The following is an 18443-nucleotide window of genomic DNA, read 5'->3' on the forward strand; positions in this document are numbered from 1 at the left end:
GTCTTGGTTAATTTTTATCGCGTCGCTCAAGGACGAATAGTTCCATAATCCTATATAAGCTTTCTTATCTCGTGATAAATAATTGTCTGAGTAATCGGAAGCGGGCGTGATATTTATTTTTTTGAAATACCAATATACCAACCACTCCGGGTTTAACGTTACGGAATTCTGTGAACTGTGAAATCTATACAACAACGCTTCAGCACAAAGCTGGGCATTCTTTAGAGTTTTCTGAAACGATATTAATTTGAATATCCCTTTTTTTCCTGGTTTCATACACAATTCCTGTGAAAATGTGTGAAGTCAACCAACCATGAGTGACAATGAAAGGATATAATACAATGTAATGTGTACCTTACCTACGTTTAAAATGATGGAAGAGGATTAAACTATCGAGATTGCATTTGACGGTTGAATAAAGGATTTGACTGACACTTTAACAAACATAAACAAGGTGAGATTTAATTTAGATTTTATGCATACCTGAGTCCTACATAACATACGCACATCATGAATTTACAGTATGTTCTTTAAAGTGACTACAAAACCAATTAAATGAAGCATAATTTAAGCCTACTCGTTTCTCGTTATTTATTGTAACGGATGTAAAGCTAAATTGACTTTGACTTTTTGAAAAAAAGACTGACAAGTATTTATTTTTTTGGCATCTTAAAAAATGTAGTTTGAAAAATACGCACATGCATATTTGAATTTTTGATAAGTACCAAATTTGTTGGTACCCAAGACATTTGTCATCCTTAGCAGGCAAATATTTAATAAATCAAGTCACAAGTTTTTGAAATTCAAATTTATGCTAATAAGTAAATGGACCGTTCTTGTCGGAAAACGAAAATTCCACAAAGATTTAGTTCTTGCTCATTTCAAAGAATTTGTATGTACTCATAGTTGGTGAAAGAAGTTTTGAAGATGATTTTTAATTCTATATGTAATGTTTAATTTTTCAACCCGATTGGACATATTTACATAAATATTTAGTTATTTTGGTAAGATATTTTGATTTACATAGGTTCTATTTGGATACGAGTGTTATCTAGCTATGGAGATGGAGCATTATACAAAGAATCGAACTCATTGAAATAATATTATAAGGGAAATTACTTTTTTGTTGGAAGTTTGTTTTGTTCATATAAAGTTTGAATAAGAAGATAATGCTAGTCACGTAAGGATATGTATTATGTACCCACCTTTTGGTAATACAAAAAGTTTTAATAACACAAAACTTCTGGTACACATCAAAATATATTTGTATGTACATTGTACATACGAGGTATGCAAATTTGTTTAGTAAAGATTTTATTAAAAGTTATAATACATATTATGAGTACAACATACATTTATTTTTTAGATTAAAAAAAAAATAACAATTTCTGGTGAATTTTTACCCTCGATAACCTTGATTCTTTTGATTTCCTGTAATATTTTATGAAAATAGCTAAATAAAAGGTTTGTTCTGATAATTTCTTAATCCAATGTCACATGTTCCTTGTCAGCCTTACAAAAGTTTTATAAAAGATTTTTTTTAATCCGTACCCTAAGAGGTTATTTATTCATAAATGTTTTGTTTTTTTGTTAGGTTTTCAAGAAAACGCATGTTGAGGCCAATAATATAGCTTTATTAAGGTAAGGGTCAGTCTTTATGTTTAAAAAACGTTTCCGGGCAAGTTGACGCCAAGTCTGCCTCTTGTTTTCATTCATACTAACAATTTAAATGTTTAGTATTTTTATTTTCGAACACAGAGGTAGAAGATAAAGGGTTTTTAACTTTTTGTATGAAGCTTAGTATTGTTATTAACACAGAGATGCTATCTTTAGCCATATTTCTTTTGGCTAATAATGAAAAATTGAAAACAGAAAATGACTTTGTTGTACTCGTTTTTGAAACGATCTCACGGCCACTTATGACACTTTTAAATATGAAAACACTAAAAAATTGTTCGGTTCATTCATGTTAGTTTTAACTGTAACTTAAACAAAAAATTTAATTTAACTGTTTTCATTTCTTGAATTGTGACACAGGAGTATTTTAAAACAAAAACAGCAACCCTGTTTGCCTTTGTCGCGTTTTGTCCCTATTTTCAATCAAATTAATAATGAAAGTTACGTGATGTGATGCATTTCTGCATTTAAACATACCTTAATGTAAGATACATAACAATATGGGGCATATTCATATTCAAATTTTAAACCCGAGTCTATTTGAATTAAAGTCTAAAGTTAACATATAGGTAAGACACAGCTGCTATTCATAAGGAATTTGCAAGTTTTGTTTGGTAAGAAACAGGTTTAAGGGATATTCTACTACAATTTTGAAAAATTTCACTTAAACCTATACAAAATGGCTTGTAGAGTATAACAAAATAAATTGCGTTACCTGAAGAGCCAAAATTTTGAAAAGAAACCCTTTCAACTATTTTGTTTGCTGATAGTTGAGAAATTTTTAAGATTTGGAAGCACGCAAATATTAGCAAACATTTCTTTCAATTTCGATCTATAGCATTTAGAAGGTCAATCATAAATTTGACAGTTTTTTTCTCGAATCGATACCTTTTACAAATCGTCTTCATCTATTTCAAAGGGATCCAAATGGGTTAAGTAGAGCTTTCGTTTTTTGTTGGCAGCATTCCAACATCCAGAAAAATATCAAAATATATTTTAAAATAATATGTGTCCTAACTTAGTTTACTCAATCAGTTTTTTTGTTTGACGTTTAATAGATAATGAAACAGCTTTAATAAATTCTTTCGGTTTCATTTTAAGACTCCATATTATCGTTTAAAAATGGGTTGAAATAGACTATGAATAACATAAAGGTTCGGAACGCATTCAAAATCATTATTTCTACTATTTTAATGGCGAGTTTAGAAAAACGTGTTTGACAATTTCAAAATTCAATCTAGCAATCTACGGTAAATTTCAATACTGGGAAACAAATAAAAAGAACTATGAAAATAGAAAAATCTTACCTCATCTCTTTGTTTTTGTAACTCACATTTATTCATGTGTGAGTTCAGCCTAAGAATGATCGGATCGACAACGGCCTCTAGGAAATAAGACAAACAAACTTATACATGCATAACGCATATACATATTAAGTTGTAGATTTGAAGTCAAAGTCAAACTGTTTTGTCAATTGTGAAAGCAATTCTACATGTTTCTTAGTACCTATATAAAATAATGTCAAAAACACTTGACATTTGAAATAAAAATATGATAAAAAAAGAGGCTAGGATGCGACCCACACTGATAACTTCCCATCCCGTCTGTCGATTTGTCTTACTTAAAAGTTTTTCTATATGTACTCATGTCAATTTTTACCAAATTTGCATACTATTTTTTGTAGATTTTATTTTTTATGAAAAAACTTACTGTTGGAATTTTATATAAAAATTACTGAATATCGAAAACAATATTTTCTCTGAAATAAAATAAGTTTGAAGCCAATATTTTTATTTTTTGAAAAGCTATTTGAGTCGGAGTCAAATTTTTACCAAGTTTTAGTATTGTTTTTTTTTTTTGTAAAAAAACTGTCAATTCGATTTTTTTCAAAATTTTATCGAATGTTAACAACAATATTTTTTGAAAGATAAAAGTAGTTTAAAGCCAATATCTCAAAGTTTTGAAAAGATATTTGAGTCGAAAATCAATTTTTAACAACTTTTGTTAATTTTTGTTTAGGTTTTTATATTTTGTAAGAAAACTGTAAATTCGATTTTCCTCAAATGTGTCCTAATGTTGAAAACAATATTTCATATAAGTAAAAGTTAGTTAGAAGCTATTATCTCAGATTTTTGAAAAGATATTTGAGTCGAAAATCAATTTTTACCAACTTTTGTTAAATTTTGTTTAGGTTTTTACTTTTTATAAAAAAAACTGTTAATTAGATTTTTCTTAAAATTTTATCAGATGTTAAAAACATTATTCTTCGTTGCACAAAATTATTATGGAGATAATTTCATATTTTGGTCGTAAAATTTTGGAGGTGACAATCTTTTTTTTCAGTTCTTTTGATTTGTAAAAAAAACTGTTAATTGGATTTTTCCAAAAATAAACTTGTTTTGTATTACGTTACAATATATAATATGAAATTTAATTCAAGTCTCTAGCGTCATTGGTTCATGAGATATTTAGGGTTAACCAAATTTTTCACCTTTTTTTTAAACTAAATAAATAATAAATTAGGTGGCGCAACAGTCCATGAAGAACCAGGGCCTAGTGACTTACAACTCTCAACGATTCCTGTGTGCGAGTAATGTTGTCAGGAATGGAGGGGACCTACAGTTTATATGCCGATTCCGAACGGCTAATTTGAGAAAGCACTTTTTCGTGACAAGAGTTACTCTTGGAGAATTTGTCAATTCCTCGCAAGAGGCAGTACCCGTGAAAAAACTTTAGATGGCATAGGCAGGGATCGAACCCAAGACCTCTGGCATGACAGTCCAATGCACTAACCATCATGCCACGGGTACTGCTATGGTAAAAAACCACCCACCCAATTTTCTTGAGAGCCCTTTCTGCATCTTTCTACTTTATTATCTGTATAACAACATTTATTTGAAGTTGATATCTCTTCTCTGGTTCTTGATCTATGGACGACGAAAAAAACTTCGCGAACGTACGGACGTACGAACGTTCGTAAACACGCACGCACATACATCTTTCTAAAAATCTTTTACTTCGACTCTAGGGACCTTGAATCGTCGAGAAATGTCAAAATTTTCAATTTGACAAATTGGACCCATTACAATAACTTCCTATGGGAAGTTAATATATATTTTTTCGCCCCTGCCAATTTATAATTTTCAACCCTTTTTTTTGCAGCAATTGGAGCCGTATGTCAGCGAAAACGCGTCAACGTCAATATAATCCAATTTCGACACGTATAGCCTAAAGATGATTTTTTGAAGAAAGTCCGGATTATTTCCATGCTGGTGATCAACCAGCTTAATTTATTGTGTTACTTACTTACACGTCTAAGTCACTGCACATTCCGTCGTTTCTTCTCTCCGGGACCGTAGATCACGCAAAGAAGTTTTCTCTCGAAACAACTAAATGCCCTTTTCATCCGCTTTTGTCATAGTCCATTCTTCTGCATTTTATAGTAAGACGAGGATGATAAGGGTCTTATATAGAAACACTTTGGTTGGTCGGTATTTTAGGTCCTTTCTTGAAAACAGCATGTACTTGGTTTTGCCCTCATTAACCGTTTGGCATTTTTTCCAGCTCTGCATCAATACTCACAAAAGCCCCATTGACGTTACGCTAAGTCCTACCGAATATGTCAATGTCATCAACATATGATAGTAATTGGACAGACTTTTGAAAGATTGTGCATCTAGTGATTGACAAACCTGGGCTTACGTCAACACTGCAGGTTACAACCAACAATATTCTCGGTTGTGCTTGAGCGAATGGCGGTTTCAATTTTCAACATCACCGAATTTCTCCAATAGCTCAATTTCGTCTGACAGTTTAACTTTTTCCAGCAAATCAAGTGCTTGACAACGATCTAAAAGTGATTTGGTTTTGCGAACATTTTTGTAGTGAATTTTAACAATTTCTTGTCAAATGTAAAAAAATTACAGTTTTATCACTGACAGTTGCTTAGATAATGGACTATTTATAATAAAACCTTTCTGAAAAGTATGATGAAAATAAATAAAATATTGAAATGAAACACAATTCTTTTGAATTAATACGACACTATTTAATTTTCAATACAATTTTAAATAAAAACAACAGTATTATCAACTAAATCTATGGTTAAAATCAAAACTCTATTTCAACAATTTAATTTTTGTTTCAAAGTACTTAAATAAATACTTACTTAAGGCAACAATAAAAAACCTAAATAAAATAAAAGAAATTGTCTTTCCTCTCATGTTTAAGTTTTAGCAATTTATGACCAGATTATATTTCAAAACAATCACAAAAAGTTTTTTTTCTCAATTCATTTTAAAACATATTTAAGCTAAACATAAATAACTAAGACCTCTCTCACTTAAAAGAGTCCATAAGATTATCACTCTATTTCTGGAGTTGGAAGTTTATAATTTGATTTATTACGACGAAGTATATTTGAGCCAGGAATCCATTTTCGACAGTGAGATCTCATTAAAATATGAAATATTGGTATATATTTCCTGATAAGCTTCTGAGAGAGCAAAAACAACGTGACTATGAGCATTATACATATATATTATACAAGTATATAAGTTTAGTATTTAAATTGGTTGGTACGAGCCTTAGGTATCCTAGGAGCTAGCCCTAGGCACGTTTTTGAGATATTAATTTATTTTTGTCACAATGTAGATATTGTGTTCCCACCTCCGATGGATAAGCTTCTCTAAAACCACTCGCACATTTTTGTTAATTAGGAACTATGTAACGATGAGTACTGTTTAAATAAATGGATGTGTTAAGGTTGATATCGTTGTTGTTACGTTGTTTTTTTAGAACAATTAATACACGTCAATTTCTATGGTTCTTATAGTCACTTCAATGGAATTTTAATTTAAAATGTTACTGACAAAATAGTTATAAGAACATTACATACATAAATGGTAAAAGGTATCTAATCCTTTCATTTTCCATTATTGTGAAGACATAAAATTGTCTTTCAATGTCTCATTCATTTTCTTATACTTATTTCAACCCTAAGATGTTTATACTAGGAAATTTCTTTTCAACATAAAAACTAATCTGTTTTTCATTGAATATGGTCACCGGACTTATACCATAATATAAATATCTTTTTTTGAATCGTAAGGGAACTTAAACCCTTTAAAGAAATTTGTCTTACTAACAACGCCAACGCACGTTTGCAACAAATCAATAGAATATGATGGATGAGCTTCAACAAAGAACGATAAATAAAGAGGAAAATAATATTCTAAACATACTTAAATTAAAATAAATTGTATTGGATTTAAACTTCAACGATCATATTGTTGATTTTCTTAAAAAATAGTTTTACAGCAAAACTAGTATTAAGGGGGTTTCGAATTTTAAATTCTTCAAAAATTCAATCAAGATGTCAAACAAATCAAATTTATATTGAAACATTTTTTTTTGATATCAAGCAGTTAGGTCTGCAATTTGGTACCTGTCAACTTCAGCTGTCACTTGAAGTGTCATAATGGTAGTTAAATGTTGTTCTTTATGATAAATATAGATAAATTAATAATAGAACATTGTTATTTTTCTATTTTTTCTGTGAAAATTACTGAGCTTAAGAGAAATATCTTAAGAACCATTAAAAAACAACATTTCATAAGTAAGTATCGAGATACTAACAGTGTTCGACATCTTGATAGTTACAGTTAAAGGTGTAACCGTGTTCTGTAACTACTGTATTACTATTAGTTGTCAATAAAAGTGAAAAAGATGTTATTATAATTAAAACATAAGTTTGCGTCTATTTAAAGGTCTACGTTAAAACACGAGTTATATTTATGTAAAATGCGTTTGTGTCTTTTGTCATTACGATACATTCGGCTAGAGTTTCGAGTTAGTTCCCTTTTTAAAAGTAGCAGCAATAATCTAAACACGTCTTTTCTGTCAAATCATTTTTCTAAACGAAACCTTTCCTTTTAGAAAAACTCTTATATTTGTATTTAAGTGCAATAATGATGTCCTTTTCTTATAGCAAAAATTGCCATTTTAAGTATTTAAATATAATCCAAAACTAAGTCCACTTTCATACTCTTCCTACCTACATTCTATCCCTCTTTTGAACTTAAATGATGCCTTCTTACCTAACATGCTTTAATTTTAAATGTTTATTGAATTAAAATTATTAATTAAGCAAAATGTAAATGTTGTAACATTGAAATTAAGTGGAAAGCTGAAACGTTAGATAATGTACCTAATTAATTTTAAGTTGATACTCATCATTTTTCCGATATAATAGGTAAGGTATGAGCGTACCAGATGCGATGAATACAAAATATTCATAACTCGTTAACCTAAAGACTCCACAAAGTAAGTTCTTAAATTTAATGTAACTAAAAACGTGGTTTGCCACTACCGTTTTCTGGGCACACAGTTGCTTGAATTCTTGGAATTTTGATTTAAAACTGAAGAATGATGTAATTATTATTATTATATAGTTATTATGTTAAATATAATATTACAAAATATGTATCCTGACATAACAATAAAGCCATAGTAAATATTTATTTAATAAGTTCCTTTACGCTTTCATAACCTACCTATTGTATACATTTTGAAGGGTGTCTGATCCGCATAAATTTAAATGAAAAGATATGATAACCTTGTTCGTAATTCAACTGAAAGTTTATGGTTTTTGATCAATATTTACAATGCGATATCTTGGCGAAGAAATGTTTAAATTTTATTTAGTAAAGTTTTAAATTGTAAGTATCCCTTCCTTATCATTTATAATAATGTTAAATTACAGTTAAGTCTTAAACGGGCAATAAAAGCCGTGTTTTTTTGGTAAGTGAAGATAAAGTTTCGGAATGTGAAAAGTAACAGGCAGTTAGGTGGTGCCAAAACAAATAAATATTAAGAGCGAGTTTGTGGATATTTATTCTATTTTGTACTTCGTCTGCATTAGATTCAATTTATATATTTTTACATTCATTTACAACAAACAAATGTTGAAAACAAATAGAGGACAAAGTTTGTTCATCAATTCTACCCAATTAAAATGTACTTTTCAATTCTAAGTCCCAAGAGTAGCATAAATCAATTTCTATTTTGTCTATCGTTTATCATCAAATTTAAGGAAAGTGTGTATGAACATATTGCCTCCACATTTAATTATTTATATTTTTCATCAGAGTTTGTTTGATAAAATTAAACAGTTTAAATCTTTAAGAATAAATAAATGTCTACAATGTCATTTACACACTTTCATATAAACAAAATGAAAAGTCATTTGTTTTTTTTAATCAAAATTTATCAAATGTCTTCTAGGGTCTCTTACGTACAATTTCGGAAATGAGAAAAGTTCTGAATCTTACAATCTTCCATGAATATTTTAATTCGAAATAAAAACCAAACTTCTGAACACACCCTTGCAAAATAAATTAAAGAATTGACATTTGATGTTGCATGATGCTTTTTTGGACAATGCCAGTTATAACAAATATAAATTTAAATTAAATGTGAGTTAAATTAGTGAATTTAGCGTTCTATTGCTACTGGTATTAAAAATGAGCTAAAGTTAAAGTTAAAGCAAGAAATTAGTCGAAACTTTACCAGGAATCGTTTATTTCCTTTTTGATGCACAAAGTCGATGGCATAGTGCATATGTACATGAGAATTTGTATTTGAACTGCAATTATATTCGTCAATGGAAACGATCGAAGGTTCCAATTTACTCAAAATGAGCCTTCCACAAAAAATTGTAATCAAACATGAAATTTTAAACACTGTTTTCCAAAACGAATATGTTGTTCCGAAACATAATATGGACAATGCAGATAGGTTATTACTTTAATTGCATAGTTTAATTTTAATTAGTTTCTAATTTGCATAATATATAATACAAGAGAGATACTACATTATGTCCTTGAATACTGGTAATTATCTGAAAGAAACGTTAATTATGCAGTATTAGATCCAGCTTCACATCTGGATGTGGGGTCACCAAAATGGACGAAGAATTTGGGTGTGCTTTTATACCTACAGGTATAGACTTTAAATTGTAGTGTTTTAATCGACACGTTTGTGAATCGAGAAGCCAATAATAAACAATTCTTGGAAATCGAAATTAGATCCATAAATAAAACCACTTTTTTGTATAACGTGTAAAATTTTAATTTATCGTCGTTTATAACCTTTTTCAATTTTTATTCGAAGCTACAATAAAATGGAATGAAAATAGTTTCCATTTATTTTTCGTGCTATGATGTAGAACGCGATCATATGTCATATTAATTAAAATCTTTTGCATATACTATAATATAACTAATATATTTCATGGAAATATAACTCGTCATTTATTCGTTATCACTGTTATTGAACAAGGATATAAGAGCACATGTACAGATTTTAAACCTTAAAACGATGTAACATAGTTCTATATATAGTATTATGTTTTATCATCAATAAGAATAGAATTTATAACTATACCTAAAGGTGGATTTCGTTTTTTTAAAGGTGTCACAAAAAACATAACTTGTAGTACTAAAATAATTTAACGCACGGACTAGGTCGCATGTATCTGCTTTTATTAAGCGTCTTGAATTTGAAGATTATTATAGAAAAAAAAATGTCAAATATTTTTATTTAATTATTAGATTAATGGAAAGTTTTTTGCATAGATTTACATAAAATTTATATGCCAATGTGAAGGGTTTATAATAAATAATAAATAATTCCAATAACTTCTCTTAAAAACACTCGATATTAGATCAAAATAAAACCTTATTAAAATTTTGTCCAAAAATTAAATTTTCAACTTTGGTTTTCCATTTTAAAAGAACCTAAAGGAATATATAATTTTGTATGGAAATCGATAAAGCTGGTAGTTGGAAATTTAAAAATAAAATAGTTTTCATAAAACAATTTTTCTGTTTGAGATATATGTATGCAGTTTTATGATCAAATTTATATTTCAAATCCAATCCAATTTGAAATTTAATAATCGCAAATCCTAAAATGGGAATGTAAATAAGACGAGATACATGACCAACCAGTTCTAATTGTGTATGAATCCGCATCTTCCCTATTATACAGTAGTGTCTCCATTTAAATACACTCTAGTTGTTGTGACTTGTTTTTTAATTGTACCTTAAAATATAATATTTTATTACAATAATAAAAATAGGCTGGGATGCGACCCACACTAATAACTTCCCATCCCATCCCGTCTGTCGATTTGTCTTGCTTAAAAGTTTGTAGGTTTTCGTGTTGGGTTAAGAAAGTTGTCAGTTGAATTTTTTCCTAAAAATTTTAAAATTACCAGCAATATTTTTTATATAAAATAGTTAAGTTTGAAAATCTAGTTTTGTTAAATAGATTTTTAGTCGAAAACAGATGTTTATCAATTTTAGTAGCATTTCTTACAAATTGGATGAACGAAATTAATTTGAGAGATATCAAGAACCAAACATCAATTTTTACCAAATTTGCGAACTATTTTTTGTAGATTTTATTGTTTTATAAAAATACGGACTGTTAGATTTTTATGCAAAAAAACTACTGAATATCGAAAACAATATTTTTTGTGAAATAAAAAAAAAATAAATTTTTACTAAGTTAATTTTTTTTTTTATTTTATTTTTTGTAAAAAAAGCTGTCAGTTCGATTTTTCTAAAAATTTGACTGAATGTTGACAACAATATTTCTTATAAGATAAAATTAGTTTGAAGCCATAATCTCAAATTTTTTAAAAGATATTTGCGTCGAAAATCAATTTTTACCAACTTTTGTTAAATTTTATTTAGGTTTTTATACTAATACTGTCAATTCGATTTTTCTCAAAATGTTACTTAATGTTGACAATAATACTTTTAAAAGATAAAAAAGGTAGTATTAGGCCGATATCTCATAGTTTTGAAAAGATATTTGAGTCGAAAATCAATTTTTATAAACTTTTAGTAATATTTTGTTTAGGTTTTTATTTTTTATCAAAAAACTGTCAGTTTGATTTTTCTCAAAATTTTACTAGATTTTAAAAACGTTATTTTTCGTTGCACAGAATTGTTTTGAAGATGAAATCATTTTTTATTCGTACAATTTTCGAGGTGAAATATTTTTTTTCGAATTATAAAAAAACTGGTTTGGTACCACGTTACAATATATAATATAAAATTTATTATTTGTTTGTGAGATATTTAGGGTTAACCAAAATTTTCACCTTTTTTTGAACTGCTAGGGTAAAAAACCACTCACGCAATTGTCTTGAGAGCCATGTTTGCATCTTTCTCCATTATTATCTGCATAACAAAATTTATTTGAAGTCGATATCTCTTCTGGTTCTTGAGCTATGGACGACGAAAAAAACGTTGCGAATCATCTTTCTAAAAATCTGTTATTTCGACTCTAGGGAACTTGAAACGTCGAGAAATGTCAAAATTTACAATTTGACAAATCGGACCCATTACAATAACTTCCTATTGGAAGTTAATAAATGAATATTTAAATTCTCGATGTCAAATTATATTTTAATGCAATAAAATTTTGTCCTATCTTTGTCCTATAATTACTTCCGAATATTAATCGGCTATTTAAATAAAATATGATTTAATTGAAACAATGGAAATAGATTAAAAACCAATCACAATCATGAAATTAATAGCTAATTGATACAAATTATGAACTTTCATCAAACTGTCAATTTCAACAACTTTGCTAAAAAATCAATATTTCAAAACTTTAAGCAACAGAAGTTGCTTAGAATTTTACTAGCTAGAAATGTTTAAAATAGTTAGCAAATCACTGGTGACTTTAACATTAATTAATAACTTAATAATGCGTTACAAGTAATAATTCCCTTTTCTGCATCTGAACACGTCTTAAAATTTATATTTCGTAAAAAAGAAAACAAACTAAACCTAAATTTACGGAATATACCTTTTAATATTACATGTCAAAAACTCAGAAGTTAGGTATATAGATTTAGAAATTTGTTAGAAATTGAAGTGATTTTGAGTCTAGTAAAAATTTAGGGAATAATAACATGATAAGAACGTTTAAAAATTCGTAAAATCATATTTTTAGTTAAGGACTTACTAAAATGGTTTTGACATTTTACCAAATCATTGCAAAATTTTACTGAATATGTTTATAGTTGTTAATTTACCAACATGCAAACCATGTTTTGCTCAAAACATTTTTCTTTTAATATTACACTATTTAAATTCTGCCATTAATTGGGTATAGTTGGCTTTCTGTGATTAAAAAAGCGTGTTTCATAGTTTTGATTTCGCTACTCCTAGCTAAAAGTTATTTAGGTGCACAAAGGCGTATGTGCATTTTTTTAAGTATTAATATTCAAATAAATTATTATACCTACGTTTTTGATATAAAAAAGAATTTTATCAAAATAAAAATGTTCGTATTTATGAGGCATGAAAGTATACTATACACATATTTACAAAGTAAACATCAAACGTTATTTGAAATCACGAACACTCTCTTTCACTATTTTAAAATTTTGAAAAAAAGTTGTATTTATTATGAATTTATCCTGATTTAATTAAATTCTTTAATAATTAGTTTTTGACTGACGTTGGTTTAAAATATAGTTTTAGCAGGTGTTACATTTATTTTTTTGTATTTGTATTATTTTGCCTGTAAATTTATGAAATTTTGCATATTCAAGTGAGAACGAAAAAATTGTTTCAAAAGCCTGAAACTGAACATAATTTTCAAATAAAAGTGTGCTTAATATACTAAATTAAATCTATTATAATATTTGACAATATATGTATGTTAAAATAGGTTATGCATTTTACCATCCTTAATTAATTTCTCAAAAGAAATAGAATATCACCATTTTGAAAAGATAATAATAGAAAAAAATATGTATTTAAATAATACCAAAAATGTTCAAAATATTTATGTAAATATTCTATCCATTTGCGTTTAGATGCTTACATTATATAATGAAGATAAAAAATGAAATATTTTGTACAACTCGTACAACATATAATCAAAACTGTCTATTTATTTTAACATAAGAATCTGACACCACATGGCTTTTAAAGCTTATTGCACATGAACATTCTCTACAGGTGGTGGTAAAATTATGACATCGGATTCAGTGTTGTTTGGTATTTAATTGAAAAATGAAAGAATTTACATTCCTATAAACATAAATAATATACGCACTGTGTTTGAATAAAATCAATAAATATCTGGAAGCAAATTTTGAGTCCTCCTGAACAAAAGGTAGAAGATATACTCGTACATATTTCCAACCTGAGATATCGTTTACTTGCACATAACCTCCTACTCGTACATGGTCTCTATATTTTAATTGCATTTTTTAAATAACACGAGAATTTGGGTCTCACAAATTAATTAAGAAAATAAATTTGAAATTAAGATTAAAGTAAAAATCAATTATGTATTATCAACGTAGTGTTATCTTCTTACAAACATAAATATTTGAAAGGTATTTTAGAGTTTTATTTTGTTGCAGGGAAATTGTCTGCTATTAACAATTAAACCACAATATCAGCCAAATTGAATCGTTTTCAAAGCATTGGCATTCACACCTTATCTTTAAAAGAGAAAAGTTTAAAACTGTTAAACCACAATATTTTTTTGTGGTCAATCTTTCAGTAATAACACCCCCAGAAAACTTTGATATGTGTAGAACGTAGCGCCGCCTTTGTCTTGTCCAATATACATTTCTTGTACACCAACATCTTCTAATTGTGGCTATGAAAATCATTAATCAAAGCCCCGGACTACAGCAGCAATATTTGTAGTTATTCGTAAGAGCCACAAACGTTTTCGATTCCTTGTATCATTAACTTGTGGCAACAGCTCAAATTTTTCGACTAGATCCATAATTGCCAGTTGAAAAACCGCTTCACGATGACACAAAAGTGTTTACATTTTAGAAACAGTGACTAAAAAAAGTTCTCTATTTTTGCATTACATTTTAACAATTGCATTGTTCTAGAGTTTCTCGTTGAAATTTTAGCAAAAGCATTGTTCTTACTTTTTAAGAATCAAAATAAGGGGTGGTTACATTTTAAGGACCGATTTTGATCCTGAATAAAATACAAATTATTTAGGAAATTATTGCCACATCTTATTATTATAATCATGGTATAGTTCAATTATTTAGCAAGGAAGGAAATATTAGTCAAATGAGCACTGCAACCTCGGCGCTACCTTTCCATCCGATAATCCTAATTTTTGATGACGATGTGGAAAAATCGAATTGACACTTAAATTGTGGCTGGCTTACCGACGTACACCGTTTCTTTCAAATAACCTTAGAAGTCCAACGGTGTCAAATAACGACTGCCAATTGATACCGCCACCACGTTGAAATCACATATTGTCCACACCTATGTATATCTTCCAATTCAAACACAAAAAGTTCGATGTCACAGTAACTGCCTGATAGGTCTCGGTTTGGAAAAAATACGGCCCAACGATGCTGGCGGCCTATAAACTGCAACAAACAGACACTCTTTGTAGGTACTTTGGCTTTTCGACAACCACTCTTGGATTATCATTCGCCCAAATACCGCAATTCTGCTTATTGACGAATCCCTGAGGTGAAAATGTGCTTCATCTCTGGAGATGATTTTCTTCGAAAATTAATCCTTCACTGTTGCCATTTCTTGCCACCATTCTGACCATTGGCGTAGACGCTTGAAATGGTGAGAAGCCTTTAGTTATTGAGTCAATTGCATCTTATTAGCGTGTAAATGAAAAGACTTTGTGCATAATTTTCATTAATGACTAGGGTGAAAGGTGCAATTATTAGGCACAACGCGATGACGAGTTGAGGTGGACGGTTTTTCAGCCACACTATCGCAAACAGCAGCACTATTTTCGGCACTATGAGCTCTATGAGCATACACTGCTGTTTTCACATCTCCTACAGACGCGGTTTTCTTACATTAATGCAAATGTTTACGATTAAATTGATTGACAAAATCACAATATGCATTTCGAGTTGAACTCCCATTTTCATTTTAAGCTTGAATAACTAAAGAGTTGTTGGATTGCTTGTTTGAATTTAAGAAATGTCAAATGAAATGCAGAAAAAAACTTGACGTTTAGGAGAGGTTAGCATTAAACATCCTTCCTCACCATTAAAAACAAAATGTTTAATTTTGTAGAATTTAAAGAAGTGTCATTATCATTAATCATTGAAGAAATAAAACTCTCCGTTTTTATTAATTTGTCGCTCCATATAACGTACACATATAATTCGTTTAAAAGTCAAAACATAATTTGCTTTTTCCATAAAGTCTTTGATTGAACTTGCTTGAAGGATTTCATTAATTGTTTTTTAATATTTTGCCAATACTGTCATTTGAAATTTAAAAGATTATAATGATCTTACCTCAATCAATCGATAGCTTTGTATGCCTTGAGTTCGTTGAAGTCATTGAATTTTATTTTTAATTGTTTTATTAAGAAGTTTCTATATCTGCAACAATTTTTGGACAACAATCATGATCCGCTTGTGCTAATCAAGTTTCTTAGATACTTTAATTTCTTTTGTTACAACTTCTATCTTTCTAAATATTCGATGCTTTTATTGTGTACTATAATAATAATTATTTAGATTAATATTTATATTCATATAAGAATGAGGATATGCATACTGCATAGGTATATACGTATTGCAAATAACTATATGCACTTTATATGCATATTATACTAAAGTGTTCCTTTTATGAAAGTTTCTATTGTTTAAACTCATATATTTATATAATTCTCAGAAAATTGCAATCAGTGTTTATTGATGCTAGTAAATAATTTACGATGAAAATAAATACAGAAATTAGAATACAAAAAAAGGATATCAAATAAAATTCACTTTAAAAAATATATTTATATTCTAGGAACCGTTGTATTTTTCACTATAATATAATTGTTTTATATTTATGTATTGTTTCTGTTGGCTTGTTTAAGGTGAATGGCTTTTATCAAAAATGGTTTTTCAACAAAATGTTCTCACTGCGTAACCGCAAATTTGTTTTAAAACCAACCACCTTAAAATGTCATTTTAATTGTGTGCTTTTTCATCTCCAGGTCAACAGCGAAATTTAAATCAGTTTATTCACAGACAAAAAACCAACTGATTCTGTGAAATTTAAGTTCCTATATTTAAACCATCATTCCTTATAGTCGTCAGAAATTTTGTGTGGAATTGTTTGTTCTGCAAATATTCCAAATGAAAAATGATGTATTTCTGGTACATTTTTTCATATCACTTAAGTTGTGGTGTGAACTTTTCACAATGAGGCAACTTCCAATTAAATCACACTCAATTAAAATAGACCGTGATTATGTCACTGTGTCATCAGGACCAGATAACTGTGGTCGTGAAACTTTCATTAATTTCAAAATACTCTTCAACAATGTCATATCGTTACATTACATTACATTTTTAATAACTCAAAACTGACAGCGGCTGTCAAATTATGTTTGTTTGTTGTTTCTTTAAGGTAACGCCTACAAATAAGTGGTGGCAAGTCAAATCTCTACTGGAAGTTGCCTTTAACACCTCCTATTGGAAAGGGAAGAGTAAAAGTATTTGACATGGGTCTACACCTTAAGCATTAAAATCACTCACTCTACCAATTAATATTTAACAATTTTTAAATAAGGTCTTGTCTTATATTCAAGGACAAGAGTTTTAAAATAAAGTCTTTTTGAAAACACAAAATTAACACCACCATCTGTACTTGATATGTTTTTAGAACAAAATCCATTCAATATACATTTTTATTATGTTCATCCATTTTATATTTATTTGTGGTATTTGTCTTATTAGTGAGCTTTAGCGTAGTCGAGAAGCATCGTTGTTTGACATTATTACAATTTTGCTACATTTAATTATAAATGAATTTTCCAAATAACTCAATACTTAGTTGAGACTTTGATTTTATTTAGCATAATATACACACGTATATTTTGTATATTATGGTACATTCCCTGTGATATGCGTCTTCAGATAATCTAGACAAATTGTCATGGTAATTTATCCGCTTCCTATCAACTGACAATAACATTAATTTAAGCTTCACAGAAAATAAACCTTGAAAGTATCTATGTCAAAGCAATACAAATTGTTCTCCATAGCCATCAAAATGTTCATTTTATTACCATAAAATTAAGTTTATTATCTACCTGAAGGCTTCCACCAACATTTTGTTTGTACATGTTAACCCTTAAATGTCTTGTAGCAAAAGTTATTGGATTTATTTAATTTTTCTTTTTTTATTTATGGAATACAAAGTTTTCTTCAGTGTTTATCTTCAGTGAAATATTTTGCAAGAATTTAAGTCTAAAAGAATTTTATAAAAAAGAAAAGAAATAATGTTTTTCGATGGTGATAAATTTGAATTTGTCGGTACTTGGAAATAAATATTTTCCGATGAAAGGATTTTTCTTAGCCGACGATGACGACAAGTCTCATGGCAATGGTGGTTTTTCCTTAAAGAAGAAGAAGAAGATGAAGTAAAATCTGCTAAAGGATAAACACCAGTTAATCAAATTTAATGTATTCTTAGTCAGTTCAGTGATAAGGATAATATTTTTTTTTAGCTTCATAGATACTTTTGCATGCTCACATTATATATTTAGAACTTGTAATATCGAAGAAATAAATAACTTGAGTTTGCAATGTAAAATGGTAAATAATATTTACGTCCGGTGTTGGTTTCTATGAGATTAAGAAAAAATTTAAATTGAAATTTTCTATATATCAGGTTTGTGGTAGGATGTAAGAATATAGAATATTC

At 28.7% G+C, this 18443-nt stretch overlaps 1 protein-coding gene across 2 annotated transcripts in view; it reads left to right on the top strand.

The window, feature by feature from the left end:
• Positions 1 to 18443, top strand: part of LOC129952410 (tyrosine-protein kinase receptor torso) — a 122051-nt gene continuing 103608 nt past the window's right edge. The window contains exon 1 of one of the 2 annotated variants that reach the window (XM_056064972.1): positions 1 to 454. The gene's annotated coding sequence lies outside the window, so the exon portion shown is untranslated. The remainder of the gene's footprint in view (positions 455 to 18443) is intronic. The other variant, XM_056064971.1, reaches the window with a different exon arrangement.

Source organism: Eupeodes corollae, chromosome 3 (assembly GCF_945859685.1).
Source record: "Eupeodes corollae chromosome 3, idEupCoro1.1, whole genome shotgun sequence".
Taxonomy (NCBI): Eukaryota; Metazoa; Arthropoda; class Insecta; order Diptera; family Syrphidae; genus Eupeodes; species Eupeodes corollae.